This window comes from Geotrypetes seraphini, chromosome 2 (assembly GCF_902459505.1).
Source record: "Geotrypetes seraphini chromosome 2, aGeoSer1.1, whole genome shotgun sequence".
NCBI lineage: Eukaryota > Metazoa > Chordata > Amphibia > Gymnophiona > Dermophiidae > Geotrypetes > Geotrypetes seraphini.
Window position 1 is genome coordinate 439,923,074 of NC_047085.1, and position 22,705 is coordinate 439,945,778.

Sequence of the window (22,705 nt, forward strand, 5' to 3'; positions counted from 1 at the left end):
TTATCATTTAATTCATCCTGTTCTGACTTTATCCAAACGTATATGATCTATATCAGCCCATGGTTGTTCCGCCTAATACCTAAAACAAAATAGCGCCCCACTTTATATACAAATATTTAGTACATTTCTGTTAATCAGGCAGGCTGGAATTCCTTATTGGTCAATCAAAGAAGGGACAACCATTCAGTCCATTCAGACCTTCTGGTTGGATAGTTCCCAGCCTATGAATTCTTTACTGTTCCTGGTGATTACAATTTTTTATTTAATAATGAAAGTGAATGACATTAGATTGTTTTGGGAATCAATATGATTACCATTCCTAAGGGAACATTTTTGTTATAGATATTTTACAGAGGCGAAATATGTATGTACTGTATCTGTGTCAAGGCTCAAGATATCCTGGGTTCCATGTTGCCATGGTGCCTACAAATTGCATCCTGCTCCCCAGGATTTCATGCTTCCAGTATTATTGTTCTTAACTGGCTGCCACTGCTAAAGAAACAGTACTATTCCTGCGGTCATCACTTTGTGGTTTGACTGTCAGCGAATCTGAGCTGCACTGTGCACAGACTTAACTGACAGCCAAACCAAGTGGTGCAGAATGGAGGAGCAATGCTGTTTCTTCAGCAGTGACAAAAGCAGCTGTAGACAGCTAGGTGGGAGCGAAGATAGCAGGATGCATTATCCCTGTTGTCAGAGGGTGAGGAAAGACTGGTTACTTGGAGGTATGTATGAAAGAAAGGGGGAGAAACTGTGTGAAAACTGCGATGGGATGCACCAGGTGGGACACTCTCATTTTGAAGATGACGGTCCCCGAAGCAGGTATAAATGGAACTCGGACTTGCCTCATTTTAAGGTATGGTACCTGGGGAGTGGGTGGGCTGGGCAAGGGGTAATTGAGTCATTTGTAGAGGTTGGGTGCCACTAGACACCAGGAAATTAATTTTTTGTAATTGGAGAAAGGTTGGGAGGGGTAATGTGGATGAGGTATGGGGAGGACCTCTAGTCTAAGAACATAAGAATAGCCTTACTGAGTCAGACCAATGGTTCATCAATCCCAGTAGCCCGTTCTCACGGTGGCCAATCCAGGTCACTAGTACCTGGCCAAAACCCAAAGAGTAGCAACATTCCATGCTACTGATCCAGGGCAAGCAGAGGCTTCCCTCATGTCTTAATAACAGACTATGGACTCTTCCTCTAGGAATTTTTCCAAATCTTTCTTAAAACCAGCTACGATATCTGCTCTTACTACAACCTCTGACAATGTGTTCCAGAGCTTAACTATTCTCTGAGTGAAAAAATATTTCCTCCTATTTGTTTTAAAAGTATTTCCCTGCAATTTCATCGAGTGTCCCCCTAATCTCTGTAATTTTTGATGGAGTGAAAAATTGATCCACTTGTACCCGTTCTACTCCACTCAGGATTTTGTAGTTTTCAATCATATCTCCCCATCTCTTTTCCAAGCTGAAGAGCCCTAACCATTTAGTCTTTCCTCATACGAGAGAAGTTCCACCCCTTTATCATCTTGGTTGTTCTTCTTTGAATCTTTAGCCCACGCTAAAAACTTATAGTTCCTTTTAGTAAGACCCAGCGTATGTTTGCACATTACACACTTCTGAGCAGGCATAAATATCCACAGCTTCATTTTAGGTACCATTTCTGCAGGTTTTGTGCTTAGACATCTATATATCTTTTTTAAAATAGGTTACAAATAGGCACCTTCTTGCTCTCCCTGTCTAGATGACTCTTGTAAAAGGGTACCTTCATGTACTCTGGGTGGGGATGGCCTTGGGGGATCCGGGTGGGCAACTTTTGGGGGCATGGAGAGTGTCAGCAGGAGTGATTGGGCATTCCTCTTGCCGGCAAACTTGCAGGGGGGGGGGGTGTTGGCAGGAGAGATTGGGCATCCCTCCTGCCGGGGAAGATTGTGAGGGAGTTCGGGCGTGTCAGCAGGAGAGATTGAGCATCTCTCCTGCCACAATCATTGTGTGTGTGTGTGTGGGGGGGGGGGTCCACGATTCTCTAACTGGCGCTAATGACAGATGCCGATTATAAAATCGTGTTTTTAAGCAAAGGACTGGTCCCTCCCATGCCTAAAAGGTCTTGTTTTGGACGTTTGGGACTTGGGCACAATTTTTTTCGAGAATAAGGCTTAAAGGTAGACATAGTGGAAGTCTGGGCAATTAAACTACTGAACTTACAGGTAGACCATTCTTTTTAAAAAAACACATTTTGGATGGGTTTTTTTTGAGAATGGACCTTTCGCTGCTGCCTACTTTGGGCATCTAGGGCCGTAGGCCTAAAGAGGACTTAAACTATTTTTTTATTATGGCCCTCCACTGTCCCATAGTCAGTGAATAGACTGAAGCTGAAAAGAGGTTGGGTATGTCAGCAAGATAACAGTCTGAAATAACTATCAACCTTGATGTACTTTTAGAGGGGCATAATTGAAAGAGACGTTTTCAAAAAATACGTCCAACTTTTTTTTCATTTTGAAAATTGTCTAATTATACGTCCTGCCGATCTGATCGTCCAAGCTGCTAAATCGTCCATCTTTATACCACATTTTCGTCCAACTTTTTGTCCAAGTCCAAAATGCCTAGAACAAGCCCTGTTGGACGTGGGAGGGGTCTGCAAAGTGATGAACTGCACACCCAGACATGCCACCTAAATAGTGGGTACCTTACAGGGCACTGCTGTGAACTTCACAAAAAGAGTGCCATGTCTTCTCCTCCCTACAGCTCCCTTATAGGTTACGGTGAGCCCCCCAAACCACCTCCAGAATCCGCTAGACCCACTTATCTACCACCCCAATTGTCCTTATGGCTGCAGGAGCCACTTATATGCCAGTACAAGTGGGTTTTGGGGTTGTATAGGGGAGTGCACATGTTTAAGTATCAATGCAGTGATTACAGGGGCTTATGGGCATGGGTCCTCCTCTCTATGGGTCCCTAACCCACCCCCAAGACGACTTAAGCTGCCTCTGTACTGGACGACTAAGCTTTCCTATGCCAGGCGGCCAGGTAATGATGGTCTGGAGGTGGAATTTTAAAGATGTGATTAATAATTTTATGGGGGTGGGGGGAGGGGTCGATGATCACTGGGGTAGTGTGTGGGGGGTCTGTTTTATGTGTTTGGAGTGCTTATCTGGTGAGTTTAGGTGAGTTTTTGTGACAGACCATGTTTTACATGGTCTAAGTCACAACGTCCAAATTCTGTCGATCGTGCTGTACGACTAAGTCTAAGCTGGCCCACGTCCCGCCCAACTCCTGCCCTCGACACTCCTCCCAAAACACCCTGTTTAGCTTTGGTCGTTCAGCGGCACTATGAAGGCCTAGGTTGTTTAGAAATATGTCCAAAACCCATTTTTTTGTATCGGCACTTGGACGTTTTTGAGAAATGTTCATCCAAGTGCCGACTTAGGCCGGATTTTGGATGAATTTCTCTTTCGATTATGAGCCCCATAGGGTTTTGGAAGAGCCTTCAGTCTCCAGACTTGAATAGTATTGAAAAACTGTGGGGAGATCGCGGACATGCAGTGCATGTGAGGAGACTGAGCTAGAAAAATTCATCAAGTAATAGCAGGAAAACTTACCTGACATTCACTGTTTTTTTTATTATGAATTTGAAAAAAACCCAAACAAACCAGGAAATTTAATATGCATTAAAATTGTAAAAAGATGTTGGCCCGGATTCTATAAACGGCATCCCGATTGTAGGAAGCAGTAGGTGTCCTGCTGCTGTCTAACCAGCCAACCGGGACACATGTTTTTTAAAAAAAAGCTCCTGAGGCAGGCTGCCTACATTGGGGGCACCTCCGGGAGCATAGGGAGGCACGCAAGCCCGCCTAAGCTCACCTAAGGCTAGGCGCGGACGTGGTTTTGCCTGGAAGTAGCCTTAGGAGGCCTTACGCGTCTCCCTATGCCAGTGGGAGACGCATACAATGCTGACCTCATTGTAAGTAGACGTGGCCGCTAAGCTTATCGTGGCAAGGGATCGCCTTACCGCATAAGTTTAGCGCCTGCAATTGCGGCTGCCAGTACCCCCCACCCGAATGAACATGGCAGGAGGGATGCCTGGTTCAAGTCCCACTGCTGCTTCTTGTGGTCTTAGGCAGGCCATTTATACCTGAGGCAAATGAGGATTACACAGATTGTAAGCTCTCAGGGACAGGGAAATACCTGCATGTAACTCACCTTGAGCAACCACTGAAAAGGTGTGAGCTAAATCCAAATAAATAAAATAAACACATACTACAATAACTGCTTGTTAACTTAGCAGGTAATGCAGAGCAGTTAACATACACTTAACACTGCCTACTGAGGTTATCTGTGTTATCTGCAATGCGTTTAATATGCTGCTTCTGCATTTGCTTCAAGACACTGGGCACCCCCCAACAGTTAATGCATAGACTGTGCAGGTCTCTACGTTAATTTTGGCAATTGATATTCAGTGGAGTAAAAGTACAGTTTGATAAAGGTTCCTAAACCTTTGCACATCATATCATCATATATGACAAGTTTCTATCTCTTCATGACATCTCCTTCAGTGCTTTATGCCTGATTTTGATAAATAACCCTGATGAAGTAACGGAATGGAACTGAAAGATTCATTTCTGTACAGAGATTATGTAATTAAAATGTGCCAGACTTTTTGTTATTGTGTTGTTATAATGATATAACTGGGGCGACTGACTGTGGAGGTAAGTAAGCAAGTACGACAATGGCCTAGTTAATATAGTTTTAGGTGGAGCGCAGGACTGATCTGTCTTTATGTTACATCATAAATGGCATCACAAATGTTTTCTTATGAAATTGTTTCACAATGATGTGGAACTCAAAAAGGTGAGAATTTTTGTGCATGGAGAAACATAGTGCCAAAAGACTGTGAAATAGTAAACTTTTCCACTGCTGTTCTTTCCTCTGTTTGCTCCTCTACTCTATGGGTAGTTTTTCAAAGCGCCTTCCATGCATGAAGCACATTTTATAGTAGAAAAGACTTTATATATGGCCAAATACATGTGCTGACAAGACTGTGTGTACTTATTCATGCTTCATGCATAGAGATTCCCTAAAGCATAGTTTGGGTGGAAGAAGAGATGGAGATGCAAAGTATATAGGCACCTTGTTATAAAATTAACCCCATAAGGGTAATTTTTCTAAAGCTTTTTCCACATGTAGAGCACGTTTTTACATGCAGAAAATGGCTATTATAAATTTGTGTCTGATGTATTTCGCTGTTGGCAAAAACACCCGTCCCCAGAAAACAAGACTATGTGGCACCAGAAAATCCTAGAATATAAATCGCTATTGACGCAAAAGAAGAGTACTACTCTAAACTGATCAACACAGAAGATAATCTTAAAATCAGCAAACTGCTCTCAATATTAGATAGCCTTAGCGACACGAACAAGATCACAAATGGCGACAACCCCTCCATTCCAACAGCCCCAGAACTAGCCAACTGTTTTACAACAAAGATTCAGTCCACATGAGACCACCTACCCCCCACCAATCCAGCCAGACCCGCTGCAACATAACCACCTATAGAAATACCAGCAGACAGATCTTGGAATGATTTTGAAGAGATTATATTCAAAGACACAAAATAGCTGCTCCTAAAATACGCCCGCCTGCTTTAACTGATCAAAGCAGCCACGCCAACAATCATAAGAAAAATAACCCAATGGCTCAACTATCACCTAAAAACTTTTCCTCAAATCAGGAAGAGGAATTATCGTAACACCCATTCCCAAGAACCCGGAACTCAGCCCCTCTGATGTGACCAATATCAGCCAGTAGCTTCCATCCTCCTATTCATCAAAAATGATGGAGGGATATGTAACAGAACAACCTGAATGTTGCTTACAACACTTCAATATCCTCTATCCATCACAATCTTGATTCAGGAAAAATCACAGCACTGGTCGTGGTGCTATTAACATTTGAAAAAGAACTACTATTTGACCCAAGCAGTGCATTTGACCTAGTAGACTTCAATCAAATGTCCGAGATCTTCAGCAATTTTAGATTAAGTGGCCTGGTCCTTTCCAGGTTCCAAGGCTTCCTAATTACTCAGGATGGATGCAAGGATGGAGAACTTTCTGATAGGTGGTACCCTCCAAGTGGGGTCCCCCCAAGGATCCCGACTCTCACTGTTAGTGTTCAACCTCCTAATGCAATCCTAGATCGCACACAAATAAAACATTTCACTTATGCAGATGACATAACAATCATACTACAACGATCATTGTGCTTGTAAAAGCTGCATTAGGCAATACCCTTACTGCTGTTAAAAAAATTTACAAAATGTGGCCATCACATCATAGAAAACTGGACCTCAACCCATCGCCTCAAACTAATTAAGAACAAAACCAAATTCCTTTGGCTAGGATCCTCAGCTGAACAATGCTACACTCCAAAGATCATGGTAGAGGACAGAGATTTCCTATTAGAATTACAATCCCAAATCTTAGGAGTAGAAATTGATAACCACCTATCCATGAAGAGCCACATACAATCAATAATAAAGCAATCTTTCCTGGTGATGAGCAAACTAAAAGATCCATCAGAAAATACTTAGAAATAGAGGCTTTCTGAATTTTAGTGCAATCCCTAATCCTATTTTAACTAAACTACTGTAATATAACACTAGTTCTTTGCTCTAAAATGATGCTATCGCACCTACAACTAGCTCAAAATGCAGCAATAAGACTCATATATATGGACTATGGAAACTGGAACACATACAGCCCTACTATATATAAAACTACATTGGCTGCTGATAACTGCAAGGATCAAGTTTAAATTAGGCATCACTGCCTTTAAGATCTGGACAGGGAATGCCCCGAACTACCTAAAAGAGTTGGCCGCCCTACTCCAGGGTGCCTCCACCAGAAATCTTTTCAACTTATAATTCCCAGCATGCAACAATAGAAAGTCTACCAGGAAAATTACCTTATCCATCCAATATCAATTGCAAAATGCTGGAACCAACTACCACTTTCACTACGATCTTGAGACCATTATCTCAGGTTCAGAAAACTTTTAAAAGCATTTCTGTATCAAGACAGGGGGCCAGCCCTGAACTAACAAACTCAAATTGTAAAAGTCAATTTCTAAACTGTCTAGTACAACTCCTGGGACAAAACAAAGAACCAACAATGATTTACTTGTATTTGTAACTCTATATTTGAAACTATGACCTAACTGTATTTATAGTAATACTGATCTACCTGTACTAGCAACCCTACTGAACATCCACGTTAATCTGTCCACTGTAACTTCTTGTAAAGTAATCTGACATTGAACTAAATAGGTAAAGGTGGAATAGAAAATCTGATTAACATAACATGTAGTGAAGCAGTGGGGATGGGGATGCTTGGCTACTATGTCTTTTGACCTGGCTCATCATTTAGGGACCTTTAACTAAGTTGTACTAATAAATGGGCTCGATGCGTCCTTCTTGCAGGCCTTTCCTACATGCTAAGCCCATTTTTTACATGGCCATCAAAAAGATTTTTTCCTATCTGTTTTATCATTGGCTATGCACCAGTGGCACAGCCAAATCTCTTATTTTGTGTGTGTGTGTATGTGTATGTGTGGGAGACAAAGTTAAGATGGGTAGGGTTTCCAAAACTCCCTTCACCCTCTATGTTCTGCATCTCTCTCTCTCTCCCTCTCCTCCTCAGCTGTCCTCCCTGCCTGAGGTCCAGCAGCTCCCCCCGACTATTTCATCTTCACGGACAATAGCTGTGATACACATCTGCTGCTTGTGATGGCCTCACAGGCTTCCCTCTGCCATGTCTTGTCAGACAGGAAAGAGAAAATGACATCAGCAAGAACAGAGGACAGTGGCAGAGAGAAGCCTGTAGGGCCAATAAAGGCAGCGGATATGTTGACAAAGATGATGAGAGATAGATCGGGGATAGGATCATGTGTGGAAGATCAAATTCTAGATCTGGAGGCGGAAGAGCGAGTCTGAGTGGGTCTGAGCCAAGAATGGGTGGGCCTGAGCTCATCCACTGCTGTGTGCTGATATTAACATTAGCACATGGTCATTTAAAAAAAAAAAATTTCCAGGGGGGGACCCTTACCTCCTCCTCTTTAGAAGACACAAAGGGCTCCTGTGTTGTATGGATGTGCTAACCAGTTAGTTGGGTGGTAACATTAGGGTTTCCAAGTTTTGTTAAAATTTCATATACCGCTTAAAATAACTGTCTAAGTGGTGTACAAAACTAGAGAATAAAAATATTTAAAACTTTAGGGGAAATATAACGAAGACAAAAAGATTACAAAATGTACAGGAACAAATGGAAAGGACTACAGTTGTAATAGGAAAGAAGAATGATGACGGACAACACAGAGGTGGGGGAGAAGTTATGCTCGTCCTTTATTGGAGTCTCAGTGATGTCACTGGTGATATGCATCCCTATATAAGAAGGTTTTAAAATTTGTTTACATTTATTAAGATGTTTCTCTTCCCTTAAGTACTATAGAGTAAGCGAGTTCCAAAGGATAGGGGCAGTAACTGAAAAGATTTGTTTCCGAGTGGTGTCATAGAATAAATGCTGTATGGAAGGAACATTTAAGAGAAATTGATTACCTGATTGTAGTGTTCTTGAAGAGTAGTAAGGGATGAGTAATCTATCAATGAAACCTGGGATGCGTGAGTTTGATTTTTTTTTAAATGCAAACAGTAACATTTTATAAGTGATTCTATGAGTGATTGGTAGCCAATGTGATTTTATTAAGAGGGGCGTAATATGGTCGATTTTTTTAACTTCATATATTATATGTTAGCTGTTTGGTGCATTTATACCTATTCTCCGCTTCGACATCCTCACCCCCCTCCACCACTCCAAATAATAGGCTACTGTGGAATGCTTTTGTGTATTTGTATTAGGCTATTGTTGCTGCATTAGTGCCCCTTATTCCCTCTTCTATGAAACCACGCTAGTGTTTTTTAGTGCAGAAAGCCGTGCTGAATGGCCCATGCTGCTCCCGATGCTCATAGAAACTCAATGAGCGTCGGGATCAGTGCAGGCCATTCAGCGCGGCTCTCTACGTTAAAAACCGCTTGCGCGGTTTCGTAGAAGAGGGGGTTAATGATGGTGGGATGAATATTGTAGAATGGGTACAAACGGATCGATTTTTTCACTCTTTCAAAGATTACAAAGACTAGGGGACGCTCAATGAAGTTACAGGGAAATATTTTTTCACTCAGAGAATAGTTAAGCTCTGGAACACATTTGCCAGAAGTTGTGATAAGAGCAGTTAATGTTTTAAGAAAGATTTGGACAACTTCCTAGATATTGAGACAGACATGGAGGAAGCCACTGCTTGCCCTGGATCGGTAGCATGGAATGTTGCTACTGTTTGGATTTCTGCCATGTGCTAGTGACCTGGACTGGCTACCCTGAAGATGGGCTATTGGGCTAGCTCACCCAGTAAGGCTATTCTTATGTTCTTATGTAAGTAGGCATGATACAAGAAGACCACCTCCACAGGTTGAGGCAATGGCAGATATCTTGTATCTGTCTGAAATAGTTTCTCTATCCAGCACCCAGACGGGTTTAATTGTTTTAACCTCCAGAAGATGGTTCCAATTTTATTGAATACATACGCAATGTCGTAGTATCAGGCACAGGACAAAAGAGACATGTTTTAAAAAGTCAGATGTGTCTGTTTTTTTTAAAGATGAGATTCAGGGTTCTGGACTTCTGCTGCGCCCATCGATAGAAATCGTACTATCGTTCTAGTCAAAAGACAAAAAGTGAACGCAGAGTTCTCATTTTTGGATGGTAGGGATTCTCGGAAAGGGGTAAAATGCAAACCTTACGGACCTCGCGGATCTAAAACTGCATGTCCTTAAAAATCTTTTGGCGTTTATTGACAAGGCCGCCTTTTAGCTTATTCCACCTCTTGCTCTATACGCTCGGCCCTGGCCCCCGGCTCTGCCTTTCCTAATGGCTAAGGAGGGAGGAGGTGCACCATGGCTTTTGCTAATTAGCCCTATCGTCCCTTCCTCCAGATCTCTCCCTCCGCGCTGATTCCGAGAGCCCCTGCCATATGACACTGGATGGCAAATAGCGGGGAGGGGGGGTTGAGGGGGTTAAAAACTGTGTGCAAAGGTCTGCAGTGCATCTGACCTCGTGGATCTAAATTGCACATCCTTAAAAATCTGAGGCCCTCCATTTTTAGTCTCTGGCTCTGACAGACCTCTATGACATTTTAGCTCTGACGGATCCTAATGCTTTTCCCTCCCTATGCTGAGACTAAAAGTGGAACAGACCTCATGGCAAAAGTTTTGCCGGCTTTTAGTCTCAGCATAGGGAGGGAAAAGCATTAGGATCCGTCAGAGCTAAATTGTCATAGAGGTCTGTCAGAGCCAGAGACTACAAGTGGCACAGACCTCAGATTTTAGATCCGTGAGGTCCGCTTTTTACCCCTCCCCGGGATTCTCTGAAGAATTCAATTCAGTAGTGCTATTCTGTAAAAGATTTTTGAAGTCTCGAGGACTTTAAAATTTGGCTTATGCTTTTTATCCCATGCCGCGCAAACAGCGGTGGGACAGATTTACCGAATCGTGTTCTAAGTATGCTCAAATGTTTTTGCTCCAGATATGAGTTTTGAAATGGGTGCAACAGCAAAAGTCTGGCTAATATTACCTTCCCTTAGGTGGTTATTTTTAGCGGAGAGCCGGGAACTATTAGTAGAAATTGTGCTCTTTAATTTGAAGAGAAAATATACCTGTTAAAGTTGGCAAGTTGCCTGATAAGCTCCACGAAAATACATAAAAACACAAGGAGTAAACGATCGCTGCCTGCTGTACACTTTTATATTGCTAGGAAAGAAAAATACTGAGCGTAGGATTTCTTAAAGCTATATATATATATATATATATATATAAATACAACCAGTCCTGCTTTCAGATTTGGGGGATTTTATTTTATTCTTTTTTTTTTTTTGGGGGGGGAGGGGGTTGTCATTGAGAGGTTACAGGAACACGAGCTGTACAGTATTTATAAACATCACGTGTTTCCTCGCTTGGGCTTTCCAGCGTCTGCCAAACCGAACACATGCGAGACGCATTTCTCATTAGCTCAGCGTTGGGTTTTCTTTTAGGCTGATTTCCGGCACAGGGAAATGCCTTCCTCCTCCGATTGAACTTTTGATGTAGTGAGTTGCTGGACGCAGAGGGGAGGATGCGTTGCTAGCCGACGCCACGGATTCTTTTCAAGTCAGCCCTTCCTTGAGAGCCGAACAAAGAGCCGCGCGCTGGAACTTCAGGCGCTGGATGGGAAAGAGCGCGGGATACGCTCGAGCCGGCCACGCTCTAAATCACTTTTTTTCAAAATAAAAGGCTCTTTACCAGACGATGTAAGGTAAGCGCTAGGTTCAGGCGAACCTGAGGGGTTTTCGAGATCAGACGGAGGTGACAGGCAGATTTTTAAAGAATCATCGACAACATTTTTTTTTATGTACCAGCTCGCCAGTCACAGGATCGTGTAACTTCCTAAGCTTGCCACGGGAAAGGCAGGGTTTTCTCTCTCTTTTAACCACTGGTGGTTGACATCAGCTGTTTAAAACCTAGAAGTGAATCAGCAGCTCAGTTCTATGGGTTATTTACTGGGATTTATTTTATTGGAGGTGACTTTGCTGTGCTGCAGAGATCTCTTTTCATGTATGACTTGAAGAAATGGAATGCAGAGGAGGGGAGCAATGGGGGGGGGGGGAACAGTCCTCCAATGCCTCTTCATTTATCTACTGAGGTTATGGTTAGCCGGCACAGCTGGGTAGAGGTGGGAATGGACTCCAGTGTTGTGATTTAAACTAAGGAAATATCTCTTGCAGGTAATGGAATTCACGCCATAATACAGTCCATATTACTGTAATAGAAAACATATTTTGAGGCAGTCACTTCACATGCACAAGCTTTCATGGGCTTTTTTTTTTTTTTTCTTTCCTCCAAGTGAAACCGAAGGTCATGTTTTCTTTTCATTTTGCATTTAATCAAAAGAAGGTGCTCTCCTGCCTGTTTCACTTTTTAAAAGCAGCAGGGGCAGCTGCTGAATAAAAAGCAAAATGCAACAGCTGATCTAGTGCAGAGTTAAAGATCTGCCCTTCTAGAAGAAAGGCTAACTCTTGAGTTCAATCTTACCCTTGGGACCAAAGCCCTCCTGAAAGCTCCTGAGACCTCTGTGTAACTGCTGACTGCTAGCAGGCGCCAGAGGGTTCAAATGGAAAGCATATCAGGCAACAGCATAAAAACAAGTGCCAGACCTATCACTCAACCATGTTTTTCAAAACCAGTGTGTGTGTGTGAAAGAGAGGACTGCCATTTAATCCAGTCTTCAGACTTTAGAAATACAGACATATATATGCATGTGTGTGTGTGTATATGTCTGAAGATTGAATTATTATATTTTGAAGCATACATCAGAGAGGTTCAACAACAGCAGAATTTTTTTTTTTTTTAATTCGGGGCTGTAACAAAGGATGTCATTAGTGTGTGGACTGGAGGGAGGTGAAATAGGCTATGAACTGCTCTGGCTTGACAGGGGCCCTAGACCAGAGGTTCCCATTACCAAACCTATCCTGGGGGAATTTTTCCAACCAGTCAGGTTTTCAGGATATCCACAATGAATATGCATGAGAGATTTGCATACCAAAGGAAGCAGTATATGCAACTCAATCTCATGAATATTCACTGTGGATATCCTGAAAACCTGACTGGCTGGGTTCCCCCAGGAAAGTTTTGGGAATCACTGCCTTAGACTCTGCATAGTTCTCGTGCTTATGCCTTGTGTACAATGCTGTCTAAAAATATACTGCTTAGCAGCCATGTGGAAATTTAAACAAAATAAACTCTCTTCGTAGAACCAAAATTAACTTGCTAGATATTTCAGACTGGAAGATTCAGGCTGGAAATTTGAGAGAAAATGTTTCAGCTTCAGTGCCAGCTCAGTGGGTGCTCGAGAAGCCCCCTTTACTAGGTCCTGGGAGGGCTAATTCATGTTGAGTTTAGGAGTCCAGATCATTGCGGCAAGTTGGACCCTCTAATCGGGGTCACTCTGAAGACTAAGGACTCCAAATGCATAACTGCAATTACTGGCAAGCAAATCATGTAATTTACTCCTCAGCCTGCATGAAGTACATACAAACATGCTATTTCAGAACTGAGCTATAATTTTGAAATTCATATTTGAGGTTCCAAAACTTTGGGCCAACAGCTGAATAAGTTCCCAGGCCCAGATTTTAACTCTGAATGTTCATTTCTTCTTGGGGGAGAGCTGGAAGTTGTCTATGTGTAATTCTGGTGCTCTTTCTATTGTCTCGTATAAGTCATATTAAAGCAGTTATTGTGAAGGGGACTCTTCTTTTGTTGCCAAAAAGCAGTCTCTAATTTTACTTTGCAAGTCTCTGTTTTGTAGCAAGTAAATAGGCTGTAGTATTTTTCCAACTATAGCATTGGGGTTTTCATTGCACCTTCAGGGACAGAGCGATGATGGGACATCTACTCTTAGTTGGCAGATAGCAAGCGACCCTTGCCCTAGGAAGTATTTACTGTTTAAAAATTATATATATAAAAAATTCCCTCCTGCCACCTTTTTAGGAGTTCATAGAAATCATCCTCTGTCTGTCAATGGCTCATCGTGTGGAGTTTTGTTTCTTTTTTTTATTGTAAACGTTTTTGAATGTTTTGTTAAAATGCTATATAAAATTGTGAACAGTCTGTACTCATCGCTGGGCCCATTTTTTTCTGGATGGATTTGACTGAGGTTTGGAAGAGTCTCTTGCTAAAGAAGAACCATCACTCTTTCCAGATTTTAGCCACATACGGCCAATGGAAGAAGCTCTGATGTGTCCCGGGGGGAGGGGGCAGGATGATATTTTAGAAAAGCAAGAAAAGCAGAGCCCAATGGAAGGAGCATGAAATGCACTGGCTTTTATACTATACGCTTACAGCTTGAGAGAGAGAGAGAGGCTTTAGGGAGGCTCCTGAGAAGTTATGCATTCTGGGCCATATTCTACAGAGTACATGGCACCCAAAAAATTGGTGCCAACTAGAATGGCTTTTAATGAGATTCTATAAAAGGTAAATGCACCTTATAGAATTGCATTAAGTGCCATTGCATGGCATAACTTGTAGGAACACTCACTTAGGCCAAGTCAAACCAGGCCTAAATATATGCACCTAAGTTGTGCACAAATCCAGGCTTATTCTGTAACAGTGTGCATAAATTTCAGGAATACCCACGATCCACCCCTGGCCATGCCCCCTTTGCATACAACTTAAAGCACTATGGCCCTCTTTTACTAAAGCACGCTAACCGATTAGCGCACACTAATCGATTTAGCGCGCGCTAAACGCTAACGCGTGCATGTTAGCGTATGGACGTGTTAGCGTTTAGCACGCACTAATTTGATTAGCACATGCTAATCGGTTAGCGCACCTTAGTAAAAGAGGGGGGTATATATGGAATTTAGGGGGGTCTGTGTGTGAATTCAGATTTTCAATAGAGTGACTGACTGAAAAGGCATAACTTGTGATAAATATGATGCTGGTAAAGCTGCCATAAATATACCAAAGTCTTCAAAAGAGTTTCAAAAACAGAAAAAAAAGGCGCTCAAAACAAAGGAGCGGGCTAAGATTTAAAGTGGGCTTGAGAAGGACTCTGATAGTTGATGCTTTCTTTCCTGGCAGATGGGAAAAGAGCCCATTTGCAATACTTGTGAACACACCTGAGACCAGACAAGTAAAGGGGGGGGTCATTCTGTAAATTGCAGGTTGCTATTTTATTGGACTTGCATGGCACAAGTACTCATTGTAGGTAGTGGTCACGTTATGCCTCTGTTGACAAGCAGTTGATGTTGATAGTGTGTCATACTCTTTTTTTTTTTTCTAGATGATATTCCTTGATGGCTTTTTTTCTTCATATGTGGTGAATAATGATGCTGTCGAGTTGTAGGAAAGTTCCCTTGAGAGCTCTGCCTCTTGTATTGTGTATATCAATAGAACATTTTTAAAAGACTTCCTTCTTTTCCTTTCAAATAGCAGTGCCAATATACAGTACATTTATTTATTTCTTCATTCAATTTTCCTATACAGTTCTCCCAGGGGAGCTCAGAATGGTTTACATGAATTTATTCAGGTACTCAAGCATTTTTCCCTGTCCGTCCCGGCAGGCTCACAATCTATCTAATGCACTTGCCCAGGGTCACAAGGAGCAGCGTGCGTTTGAACCCACAACCTCAGGGTGCTGAGGCTTTAGCTTTAACCACTAAGGCATACTCTCCCCTCTATACAGTCAGTCTAACAAACACTCCAAATACTTGATCAGTTTTGTTCAAATTTGTATAAGGTATACCATGATCTTCCTCCTGTCTTCTGTCTCCCCTTTGCCTTGAACACCAGGTTAAATAATTCAGCCAGTTCTTTGAGACCTGTGCTTTATTTCTCAAGATTAATAGAAACAAATTATTTAAATAATCCATTTGGCTTACTTTCTGAGAATAATATGATTTATGAGAGCATGACTTTGTGTCCCACCTGTTAATATTACTCTTTACAGACCTGTCCAGATAAAATCTTTAGAATTAATCTGGTAGTCCCAGAGGATCCTGACTGTTTTTGATTCACTTGTAGGTGTGTCCTGAAAAGTGAGCTCCATTAGTTCTGAGTTAAACTTCTCATTTATTATGGATCCAGATTAAATATGGAAGAGATAACATGTCATGTTTCTGCTGCCCGATTCACCGATTCACTTTGGTGAATCAATTTGTTTCCTTAAAAAATCGAACTTGCCGATTCAATGAATCCTGAGTCTCCAGCAGCAGCAGCAGCAGCAGCAGCAAAGGTGAACAGGCTGCTCCTGACCTGCCTACTGGGGCCTTCCCTCTGCCACGTCACTGATGAAATCACTGATGATGCAGCACAGGGAAGCCTTGGTGGGCAGGTTGCTGCTGCTGCTGCTTTAGGAAAAAAAAGAAACTGGAATCAACATGATGGAAAAATAAAACATCCAGACAATAAAGGTAGAAGAAAAATATTTTATTTTATCTGTTTATAATTAGCAAAAAATATTGTTTAAATTTTGACAAATAAACTTGCAGAATTTGCTAATTTTGTGTACAGAATTTTGAATTTTTTTTGCACAGAATTTTGCCAGGAGCAAACAAAGAGATAGAAAGGGGTGAGGGAGAAATCATGCATATGGTAGAGGGGAGGCAGACATGCATGGATAAGCGAGAGAGAAATGTTGGACATAGGGTGAAAGGTAGGGATAGATGGTGCATGGGGAGAAAGAAATGTTGCACATGGTAATGGAGGGGAGGATTCTGACTAACCTTACACTCTGTTTTCTATCTTTTAACCAGTTCTTAATCCATAATAGAACATTTCCTCCTATCACATGACTATCTAATTTCCTCAGGAATCTTTCTTGAGGTACTTTGTTAAATGCCTTTTGAAAATCCAGATAAACAGTATTGACCAGCTCACCTTTATCTATGTGTTTATTCACCCCTTCAAACAAATGTAGTAGATTGGTGAGGCAAGATTTCCCTTGACTAAATCCATGTTGAATTTGTCTCATTAATCTATGTTTATGTATATGCTCTGTGATTTTCTTCTTTATAATAGTCTCTACCATTTTGAAAATCACTGATGTCAGGCTCAGAAGTCTATAATTTCCTGGCTCACTTCTAGAACCCTTTTAAAAAACTGGCATTACATTGGGCACACTCCAATCTTCTGGTATCATTCTGGATTTTAAAGATGAATGACATATTACTAATAATAGCTCTGCAAGTTCATTTTTCAATTCTGTCAGTACTTTGAGATGTATATATCATCTGGTACAGGTGATTTGCTACTCTTCAATTTGTCATATTGCCCCATTTGCCTCATTACATCTTCCAGGTTTATAGAGATTTGTTTTAGTTTCTCTGACATTACAACTAGCACAGAATGCTGAGGCACAGATCATGCATGCATCCAAATTTGCGGGATTTTCATTGGCTACCTATTTCATCCCACATTGAATTTAAAGTAGCTTGTTTGTTCTTCAGGGTGTTAAGAGATGGTGGTCCTGGTGTGTTAAGCTCTTTATTCCTTACATACAATCCAACATGATCTTTGCGTTCTGAGAGTCAAATGTTGCTTGAAATTCCGTCTTTTAAATCTATGACTCATTTGACTTTTTGGCGCTCCATGATTTCGATACAGGGTGCTTCCATGTGGAATGCTTTGCCAGTTTGAGGTTAAGGGGTCTTCAAGTGTGTTCCAGTGTAGGAAACACGTGAAAACAATTTTGTTTAAGCAAGCATTTCCTTGAAAGTTATTTTTTGAGTTTATGAATCTCCGATTGCATGTTTTGATTTTATTATGTATGTTTTATTGTATCCCGTGCAGAATTCTAGGAGGTTGTGGATAATAAATTTTTTAATAAATAAATCAGCATTGAAATATAGAACTAGCGCTGTTCATTACTAAATACGTATATCCGGCACCATTGCTTCTTTGAATAGCAGTGCTGAACATGCATGGACAGTATAAACTCTGATGATTTGTTATTTTTATGCAGTTGTAGAGCGGTGAAGTTGTTAATTTAGACTTACGATGATAATCATCACAGATGACCCCACATATACAAGTGAAATAAAGGGTGAAATGTAGATAGAACTCCATCAAATTCTACTGATTGCATTAGGAGGCTGGTGTTCAGGGAAAGCTAATTCTTATTTAGGAATCTTTACTAAGTGGCTATTTTTAATTGAAAATTTAGCTAAATTTAGGGTCTTAAAAGTTGATCTGCCATTCTACAGTATAATCTCATTATAACGGACTTTAAGGGACCTGGAAAAACGGTCCGTTATATGCAGAGTCTGTTATAGCCAGAGTTGCATTTTTTTAAAACTTTATTTAGGTGAACTTGAAACAACGTTCAATCAATGAACAACAGTCACTGCACAACCATATCAGTAACATCAAGAACAAAACTCAGCAAAACATTGGTATAGCACGAAATGATTGCAAAACCAGAACACTAAAAGATGTTCTAAAGCATTATGTCGTACTGTCCTGGAAAGAAAAATACTCTGTCATTTTCTTCTGGGCTGCATTTTGATACTATATCACCGGCACGCCATGTGCCTTGTAGGCAGAGCCTGTATGTCCATTATAGCTGAAGAAAACTACAGCTAAAAGTGGCTCTGGGGACCAAATTAGTTGTCCGTTATATCCGAAAGTCCGTTATATGTGAGTCCACTATATGCGATGATTTTCTGCATGTTTATAATGGCGCATGGCCGGGACCAGCGGACCTCGTCCGCTACAGGCGAGGTTCCGTTATGAGTGAGTCCGTTATAGCGAGATTATACTGTACCTAGATTTAGGATCCTAAATTAGGTTTCTAATGCTAAAAATCAGTTCCAAGTTCCTGTCTTTATTGTTGACCTACTTCTGCTCCCTTTTAGGGTCCTGCATCTACCATTCATATGAAATGGCGAAAACTTTGTGATATAAATTTTGGAATGCAGCTTTAATTTTCAGATGGGCTGATTAAGAGGCAGGTCGGTGAGGCACCCATACCACTTTATTCTTTACAACAGTAGGTGCCTGAGATGGTGGCGCTCTGCTGATGCTCTCCCTGCAGCTCTGATACCTCTCTGTTTTGGGCCTCCCACACTTTCAGAAATCTTAAGTGCTGATGGACTTCTTCATTCTCCGTCGGCTGAAGATGTGCAACTTTCCCTTCCCCGGCACATGCCTGAAAAAGTTACACGCTGGCTAGATCGGAGTGGGCCCTTGTGCATCTATGCATGCTCTTAGGTCCGTTGGCTTCTGCCCTCTCTGAGACTCTCAAGAGAGGGCAAGAGCTAGCAAGCCTTTGAGTATGCGTAGATGCACAAGGCCCCGCTCTGATCCAGCCAGCGCGTAACTTTTTCAGCGTGTGCAGGGGAAGCAAATGCTGGTAAGTGAGGTGCTGATTATCGGATGATTGGGAGAGGGGGAAATGTTGATTGCTGTGGCAGTGGCATCGGAGTCGGGGAAAGAAATGTTGCTTGCTGCGAGGGGGTTGGAGGTAGAGAATGTTGACTGCTGTGCTGGTGTTAGCGTCGAAGTACCCCAGCAAATGCCAGTAAGCGAAGAGCTGATTATCAGAGAGGGGGGAGAATGTTGCTTACTTTGGCGGTTTTAGAAAGAAATGTTGGTTGCTGCAAGGCGGACGGAAGCAGTAAATCTTGGCTGCTGTGCTGCTGTCAATGTCGGGGGGGGGGGGGAACCCAGGGGAGGAGAAAAGGACAGGGGCAAGAAGAGTGTTGTTGGTCTGGGGAGGAGGGAAGAACATAGAGATACAGAAGAGTAAGTCTAGACAGAATATACCCCTCTCCCCAGTTTATGCTCGGATTTATATTTGAGTATATACTGTAACAGCAAAAATCCTAAAAAAGTCTCTTGGACGCATTATACCTTCAACTAGACCAAGGGTAGGGAACTCCGGTCCTCGAGAGCCGTATTCCAGTCAGGTTTTCAGGATTTCCCCAATGAATATGCATTGAAAGCAGTGCATGCAGATAAATCTCATGCATATTCATTGGGGAAATCCTGAAAACCTGACTGGAATACGGCTCTCGAGGACCAGAGGTCCCTACCCCTGATACTAGACCAATCTACTCGGCCTGTGTAGCATCTGCCATGCTGGGGCCCAGAAGCACTGAAATACGAAATAGCAAAGACTGTAAAATTAATGGGAGAGAGGTAGAACAAAGAGCAGACCAAAGGAGTATATGGAGCAGAAAGAAATGTAATATAACGTGTACCTGATGTGGCCACGTTTCGCCTGAGGCATAACTAGAGAGGAAAAACAGACAGCAAGTTTCTCTCTAGTGTAACAGCTTACCAAACAATCCAGCATGTTTAAACACAAATATACTTCTCATTGGTACAAAAATTCTGCAGCAGTAGTATACTCTGGATTGTTTCGTGAGCTGTTACACTAGAGAGAAGCTTGCTGTCTGTTTTTCCTCTCTATTTCTGCTTTTGACTCAGCCCTCAGGCGAAACGTGGCCACATCAGGCACATGTTACATTAAATTTCTTTTTGCTCCATATTCTTCTTTGGTCTGCTCTTTGTTCTACCCCTGAATAATTGCAGCTCAACTGCCTCTTTTTCTTCTCTCCAAATTAATGAGAAAGAACAATTGATTTGCTTTTGCAGCTCAGTGGCCAAGATAAACCAGTAAAGCTACAAATAGTCATACCCATGATTGTTTGTTGCTTGTTCACTAATAAAAATTATTTAAACTTATATTTCAATGAGGCACTGGTTGAGACTCATTGCCAGATGCCTCTATTACTACTGCTACAGTGGTGCAGTGGTTAAAGCTACAGCCTCAGCACCCTGAGGTTGTGGGTAGAGAATGACATGGCCCCGTCCCTGCAACCAACTGTTCCCGCCCCGTCCCCGCGGCCACTGTCCCCGTAGCATCCATACTGCAATATTTAGAAACATAGAAACATAGAGTATGATGGCAGAAAAAGGTCGGTGGCCCAACAACTCTGCCCACTCAAGAACCCTCCCTCAGCAAATTTGCCCACTCTAAAATCCCCTCTCCCATGAGAATCCATCTTTTAAGCATAACTCTGTAGTAACCCCACTTGTTTGTCCCAACGTCTCTTGAAGTCGAGAACGTTACTGGCCTTGACTACTTGACATGGAAGACCATTCCATCGATCAATCACCCTTTCGGTGAAGAAGTATTTCCTGGTGTCACCGTGAAATCTTCCCCCTTTAAGCTTTAGCGGATGCCCTCTTGTCGCAGTGGGACCTTTGAGAAAAAAGATTTCTTCCTCCACTTCGATGTGTCCCGTGATGTATTTGAATGTTTCTATCATGTCCCCCCTTTCTCTGCGCTCTTTGAGAGAATACAAGCGCAGTTTGATCAGACGTTCCTCATAAGTGAGATCCCTGAGTCCCGAGACCATCCTAGTGGCCATTCTCTGGATCGACTCCATTCTCTTCACATCTTTTTGATAATGTGGCCTCCAGAACTGGACACAGTACTCCAGGTGAGGTCTTACCATGGATCTGTACAATGACAGTACGACTTCAGGCTTTCGGCTGATAAAGCTCCTTCTGATGCAACCCAGCATTTGTCTAGCTTTTGCTGAAGCTTTCTCCACTTGATTTGCAGCTTTCATATCGTCCCAGATGAGTACTCCTAAGTCCCTTTCTGCAGTAGTTCTTGTTAAGCTTTCACTGTTCAAGGTGTATGTTCTGCATGGATTACTGTTTCCAAGATGCATTACTTTACATTTTTTGGCATTAAAGTTTAGTTGCCAAGTACTGGACCATTGTTCCAGCAGAAGTAGGTCCTGCTCCATAGTGTTGGGCCTGGTAGCGCTGTCAGGTTCCGTTGCCCTGCCCACAACATTGCATAGTTTAGCGTCATCGGCAAATAATGTAATTTTGCCACGAAGTCCCTGAGTCAGATCCCTTACAAAGATATTAAACAGTATCGGGCCCAAGACCGAGCCCTGTGGCACTCCACTGGTCACTCTCGATGTTTTTGAGGGAATACCGTTTACCATTATCCTTTGAAGTCTGCCGCTAAGACAGTCTTTTACCCATACTGTCAGTGTTTCTCCAAGCCCAAGCGTGTTCATTTTGCTCAATAATCTACGGTGTGGGACACTATCAAAAGCCTTGCTGAAGTCTAAATATACAATATCTAGGGATTCGCCCCATCCAGTTTTTTTGTTATCCAGTCAAAGAATCTTATCAAATTGGATTGACAAGACCTTCCCTTCGTAAAGCCATGCTGGTGGGGATCCCTTAATCTTTCATTATCCAGAATCGTGTCCAATACGTTTTTAATTAACGTTTCCATGAGTTTACTCACTATTGATGTGAGACTCACCGGTCTATAATTTTCAGCCTCTGACCTGCATCTCTTTTTGTGAAGCGGGATAACGTTGGCAGTTTTCCAGTCCAAGGGCACTTTTCCCTTGCTTAGGGAAAGATTGAAGAGCTCGGCTAACAGTTCTGCCAGGACATCTCTCAATTCTCGAAGTACTCTGGGGTGCAGATTATCCGGGCCCATAGCTTTATTGACTTTTAGTTTTGATAGCTCATTGTAGGCGTCGCTCGTGGTAAATTCCATGTCCCGGAATGGGTCCTCCGAGCTCCCTTTTGTCTGTAGCTAAGGACCGGATCCTGGCGCTTCGCAGGTGAAGACTTAGCAGAAGTAGTTATTGAGTAGTTCTGCTTTGTCCGCGTCCGAGTCTGTAAAGTTGCCGCAGGTTTCTTTAGGCGCCCAATACCGCTTGTGTTCTTTTTCCTGTCGCTAACATATTTGAAGAAGGATTTCTCCCCTTTCTTTACCTGTCTAGCTATGTTTTCTTCCATCCGGAGTTTGTCCTCTCTGACTGTCGTTTTAACTTTTCTAGATTTTGCCAGATAGGTTTCTTTAGCTTCCGGTCGTTGTGCTTGCTTGTAGATAAGTAAAGCTCTTTTCTTTTGCTTTACTGGTTCTGAGATCTCCGCGGAGACCCACTGTGGTCTATTTTTTCTGCGTCGCTTACTCACGGTTTTTATGTATATGTTGATTGCTTTTTGCAGTGTAGATTTCAGAGCCAACCATAGTTCCTCTACATTGACCATCATGCTTTGATTTTGCAGCACTTCGTAGACATAC

At 42.2% G+C, this 22,705-nt stretch overlaps 1 protein-coding gene across 16 annotated transcripts in view; it reads left to right on the forward strand.

The window, feature by feature from the left end:
- Positions 1 to 22,705, forward strand: part of KIAA1217 (KIAA1217 ortholog) — a 1,295,419-nt gene that overhangs the window by 1,004,565 nt on the left and 268,149 nt on the right. Inside the window, exon 1 of one of the 16 annotated variants that reach the window (XM_033931375.1) lies at positions 11,066 to 11,386. The exons of the other annotated variants lie outside the window; for them this stretch is intronic. The gene's annotated coding sequence lies outside the window, so the exon portion shown is untranslated. Of the gene's footprint in view, positions 1 to 11,065; positions 11,387 to 22,705 lie in introns of those variants that run through there. 16 annotated transcript variants of the gene reach the window in all.